We start from the raw sequence: 5,655 nt of genomic DNA, 5'->3' as shown, positions 1-5,655 counted from the left end.
GATTTTTCAAGGAAAGTAGACGAGGATTATTCGGTCGATTTTTTCTTTGGGGAGGAATGTTTGGAATTTGTCTGAATCCAAAGTAATTCCTAGGAACTCGATGGACGTTGCAGGGCCCATGTTTTTTTCCTGTGCGATAGGAATTCCTAGCTCAGAGAAAACGTTTTGTACCGTGAGTATGTGCGCAGCTGGAATAGCATCAGGAGGCGAGATTATTAGAAAATCGTCTAGCAGGTGAATGAGGTAAGGAATGGCGTAGTTGTTAGACAGGATCCAGCAAACGGATTCTGATAGCATGTCAAATATTTTAGGGCTGCTTTTACAACCGAATTTTAAACATATTGCGAAATAATATTTTCCGAGCCAGCGAACTCCAAATAGGTGCCATGAACCTGGATGGATAGGCATTACTTTGAAAGCAGATGTAATGTCGATTTTGCAAGCCAAGCAGGGGCTGATACGAAACAGATTAAATGGAGGATTGTCAAACGGACCGATCATGAAACCTGACTCAACTTCTTTTTTGATCAGTTTGTCTACAACTTCAGGTTCAGTAAGGGCGGATTGGAGATTATTACATATGAAGTTTTGTGAAAGCGGGCATTCTAAGCCGGATTTAAAGCCGTTTTTTAAACCTGACAGCAGATAATCAGTAAATTCTGCATACGGGTGATGAGCTAGTTCGCAGTGCATGCGCGAAATATTCACAGGAGTCGCCAAATAATTTCTAGATTTTTTATTCACAGACTTGAAGACTAGACATACGATGCGAGCATGGGTGCCGCCACAAAAGCTGCAGATGTGCATATACCGGCAGCACGCTCTTTGACATTAGCCTGCGTTGAAGTGATTACAGGGCTGCCTGCTTTCATCAAACGCAGAATCCTGAATTGCGCTGGTGGTTGCTGCGCGTGGCACATAGCTGGTGGATTTAGCATTGCTTATTCCCGTGAAGGGAAGAGAGGTAGGGTTAACTTGTGGGCATGTTGCGCTTGAGTGAGCCACTGACCTGCAAACTGGACAGGTAATGTTTTTGCAACCTAAAAATACCCTGCTGTGGAGATCCGAATAAAGTGCACCCCAGTATATGCACTGATTCCATTGTGCGACTCGCACGGCACTTTTTGCAGAAAAAAGTTTGTGGTACGTGTAGAAATGCCCGCCCCCATAGGACAGCGCGAGTTCGGCAATGATTGCTTGATAATCGTTCAGTTCGCGCCGCCTGTGAGGGAAGGCTGAATAGATGATTTCAGTGAAACGTGAAAAAGCGATCGTGAATTCGGGAAATGAAAGGACGCGAGATGAGTGCGTGTTTGTGTTTTTCAGGGTAACTGAAAAATCACCGCAATCCACTTGGCGATCTGATCCAGCTGCAGGGAGGAGATACAACAGAGAAGAGAGGTCTACATCCGTACCTGAGAGGATCTGAGCGCGGATGGATTGAGGAAACTGGGGGGTTTCAGTAGCAACTGCGTTGGGCGGCAAGGGCATCGGAGTGGCTGTGAAAAGAGAATATGGTGATTTAGTTTATATGATAGAGCTGGCAAGGGTATAATCCGGGGCTGCGAATGTCAGCGGTGCCCTTGTGATTGGATGACCTGCTGTAAATTGAGAAGAAAAGTTAGTCGGAGGAAGTGAGGGATGATAGAAAGCAGTGTGAGCTTGGGCTGCGAGCGGAGGCGGGCCCGCGCTTGTTTGAGTTACTTGTGCTGCAGGCCACTGGAAGTGGGCGGGGTTGTAACCTGTTGGGTAGAACTGTTGACATTGTTGGGTCTGTGATGCTAGCGGCGATAGCTTCGCGCTAGTGTCTGCAACTGGAGCTGGAGGCCACTGAAAAGGAAAAGGGTTATGTACAGCAGGAGAATAGAACTGAGCGGCTGTGGGGAGGCCGCTGGGCCCGGCTGTACGTGGTGCTGCGGCGGCGGAAGCAGAGGTGGAGGGCTGGGCCTCGTCAAAAGGTGAAAACTGGAGCGCGGCCCTGGCTCGCTGAGGGCCTGTTGCTGCGGCGGCTCGATGGGCGAAGCGAGCCGCGTCCTGTGCAGGGAGACCAGGGTGGTGACTGGGCAGGCGAATTTGCTCTGCCTGTGGGTCGTCTTAGGAGTTGACTTTAAGGAGACATACAAATCATACAGCTCCGCTTTATTAATTTTCCTTGATGCTTGTAAATCGGAGTTACCCAGCGCTTGCCTCAATCCAGCTACGGTCCATTTCCCGATGGGTGGGATCGTCGGGACGGCCGAGCGGTAGGAGGAAGCTGGGGAAGAAGATGGAAGTCTTGCTGGGGGCGGCGAAGACTGGTCATGGCGTCTTGATGAGCGCCGGGCTGATCGGGCCGGTGTGCGGCCAAGAGGAGAGGCCGGGGGATCAAGTGCACCGACCGGCGTAGGAGGCATGACCGTGGGATCGACGGAGTGAGAAGATGCATCCCTGGTGATTTCTTCGTCAGAAGAGGAGCTCGTAGGAGACATAGTTTCAAGTAGCTGAGCAAAGAAGCGAATACTAAATGCTGCAAACTGTCAATGGATCGAGGTAAGACTGTTGAGTCTATATGTACCCTTTATCATTGATTGCTGATTGCTGTCCACTCGTGTTAATTATCTGAACGTGCTCCTCCCGAACTTAGTTAATAAAACTTCATATAAATGAAGGTGACTTGACTTGACATTATTGTAGGATCTGAACTGCAGACTGGTGTGAGCACTGAGGATGGGTAGCCCAGAGCTGAATCCTGGAAACGGTGCCATGGATAGACCCTCTATCACTCCACCTGTCCTTATGAGACCCTCCATCACTCCACTGGCTCCATTGAAAATGTCAATAGATTTTCGTCATAGTTTTTGTCATTCAGAACTGTTTTTATTTAGTTATCTACTCGTTCTTGTCTGTGAAAAAATGTCGTTGAGGAATAATTTTCGTCATTATTTTCGTCAACGATATTTGTAATAAAAAAGTTCTGAATGACAAAAACTATGACGAAAATCTATTGACAATGTCATTGTCATTTTCAAATGACGAAATTAACACTGGTTCTGTACAGGCTCTATAGAGCATCAGTGTATTTTCAGTGTGTCAAAGGCTTGCTCTACTATGCTTCTACTTTGCTGATGAAACGAGCTTCACAGGGTTCTGTACAGGCTTTCTGTATGAGGTGATGAGGCAGATGGTGCACTCAGGCAAAGATAGCCTCGATGTCCTTTTCCCCATCCATGATCAGATTCCAGTCTTGACTGCAGCAATGAGGGACATGATGGACAGTGGAGAGAGGTGAAGGTGGGAACTCTGCTCAGCTGATTCATTAGAATAAAGCCGCAGAAATGACACAGCTGTGTTGACATAGCAGTAGGATGTGGGGCCTGTACCATGAAGGTAGCTGAACAAACTCGGGGTTACAGGATTAGTTTTGAGTTGACAAAACCGAACCGATGCAATCAGGCTTTATTGGTACCATGATGCAGCTCATCAACTTTCTCTGTCAACTCAGGCTTTGATCTTAACTTATGATTAATCCACGAGCGCGTGCACATAAAAGAGTGACGTCGGCACTGAACAACCAATCGCGTTCGAAATGGATAGAGCGAGAGCTATATATTTTTCCGCGCAGGAGCAAGAGATAATTATTCAAAAATATGAAGAATATAAAAGTGTTTTTCAAGCACGCAGTAACACTGTATCTGCTGCCAAAGCAAGAGAAGATTCTTGGAGGAAGATTTCTGATTGCGTTAATGCGTAAGTTAAACAATTAATGTAAAATGATGTAATCATATTAAAAATGTATTAAATGCTAAAATAAACATGTGTGTATTCGTGTTGATATACATGCATGCATGCATACTGTACATACGTGTGTGTAGATGTATGTAAAATGTGAATGTATAGGCTATTCCTAAGAAAGATTGATATTCATATATTTTTAGATGCAACCCCAACTCCAAACGTTCTTGGCAGCAGATCAAGACAAAATATAAAAATATAATTCAAAGTGGTGAGTATTTACCACAACCTTTTATTATTTTTGTGAACATTTATTCATAAAAACTTGTTTGCAGCAAACAGAAAAAAATGTGAAATCAGGAAAACTGGGGGAGGGCCGCCTCCTCAAAATTACACTGTGGCCGAGGAGTTGGCGCTGAGTAATAATAAGGGACGGCCGATTATGGATGGCATTGCAAGTGCTGTACAGTCTGACCCTGGTGCTGGCTCCTCGAAGCAAGTGACACTGGGTATGTGTGTGCAATGCATTACTAATGTTTTAAAAAGGGTTAAATTTGGCTGACTCTGTTCTGCAGTAGAGGGAAATACAGTGTCCCTGTTGAAGCCAGCACACATGCACACAGTCTCCCACACAGAGGTCAGTATATGCAGCAGACAGAACACCATGAACATAGCCTGCTTTATAACAGTTATGCTTTATATTTGCCTTTTATTTATTAGGGTGAACCAAATGATGACGACACTCTGTCTGTGTGTTCTGAGACAGTTGCTGAGGTGAATGCACTGGGCTTTTTATTACGGCACACATTTGAATGTCATAATTAAGTGACTGGCCCTTACACATCTCTTTTATTGTAGGATTTTTCACAACCTGCCCCAGAAACTGAAGCCTCTACCTCAATGGGCTACAGAAGGAATGTGAACAAGGTAATGCTTTAAACCCTTGACATAAATTACAGTCAGTCCTATGTTTGTAGATAGTCATGCCACTTTTTGTGATTTGATCAACCTCCAGAAAACTTGTAATGATCATGTTTGTGGTGGAATTGTTTCAGGTGGAAACAGAGTCAGTCAGGGCCCTTTATAAAAGGAGCCTAGAACTAGACTGTGAGCTAAAGGAGCTAGACTGTGAGCTGAGGAGGCTCCAAATTAAAAAAATTAAATTGGAGATCAAACAGCTGGAAAAAACAGATCTCCGTTTGTGAATTTTTTTTTAAACAAGTAACGCTTTAGTATGAACACTATGAATGTCTATTAATGTAATTTTCTTGCTCTCTTTCATCCTCCCTAGCCACATGACCAATAAAACAGTTTGAGTCCTATCTGCAGTGTCAGTGTGCTTTTATTAAGTAAAATATTGTGTTGTGATCGCATCTCTGACAGCTGCCCCAGCTGGGTGGTCAAGTGTGATGGGGTCAATTTCATCAGGGAGAAGCTGGTTTTGTGGTGGTTCTCGCTCCTTTCTGATAGTGGCTATATTATGCAGAATGGCACATGCAGCCACTATCTGTGATGCCCGCTCTGGTGACACTCTTAAACGCCTAAGACAGTTGAAACGTGCCTTTAGGATGCCAAAGATCATCTCGATCTTGACCCTGGTTTTACTGAGGGCCACATCGAAGCGGTTTTGTGGCCCTGTCTGGGGGTCAGGATAGGGCGTTAGCAAAAACCTCTGGCATGCATAACCTCTATCTCCTACCAACAGGCCATCAAAAAGCCCTGTCATAGAACAGAAAAGGGGAAAAATTTGTAAGTTTTGCCATTAAAATAAAAAATGTAAAGTGTACTGTACCAAATTTAACTTGCCTTCCTCAAAGCGCTGACACAAAATAGACTCACGGAAAATGCGTGAGTCATGCACTGAGCCAGGCCATTTGGAATCCAAGCTTGTGATCATGCATTCATGATCACAAGTCATCTGCAGATGAAATGTACAGTAAATCA

General features: G+C 44.8%; 2 long non-coding RNA genes across 2 annotated transcripts; both read left to right on the top strand.

Moving 5' to 3' along the window:
- Positions 1-3,888: 3,888 nt before the first annotated feature.
- Positions 3,889-4,641, top strand: LOC143749328 (uncharacterized). The gene is made up of 3 exons (XR_013206921.1): positions 3,889-4,348; positions 4,432-4,485; positions 4,570-4,641. It is a non-coding gene; the product is annotated as an uncharacterized LOC143749328 (long non-coding RNA).
- A 138-nt stretch (positions 4,642-4,779) lies between these two features.
- LOC143749327 (uncharacterized) lies at positions 4,780-5,033 on the top strand. The gene is made up of 2 exons (XR_013206920.1): positions 4,780-4,908; positions 5,003-5,033. It is a non-coding gene; the product is annotated as an uncharacterized LOC143749327 (long non-coding RNA).
- Positions 5,034-5,655: the final 622 nt, after the last annotated feature.

Source organism: Siphateles boraxobius, unplaced genomic scaffold (genome assembly GCF_051911475.1).
Source record: "Siphateles boraxobius isolate OS27281-9 unplaced genomic scaffold, OSU_SipBor_1 240, whole genome shotgun sequence".
Lineage (NCBI taxonomy): Eukaryota > Metazoa > Chordata > Actinopteri > Cypriniformes > Leuciscidae > Siphateles > Siphateles boraxobius.
The sequence above is the reverse complement of the archived record's forward strand: the minus strand, read 5'-3'. Positions and strand labels throughout refer to the sequence as shown.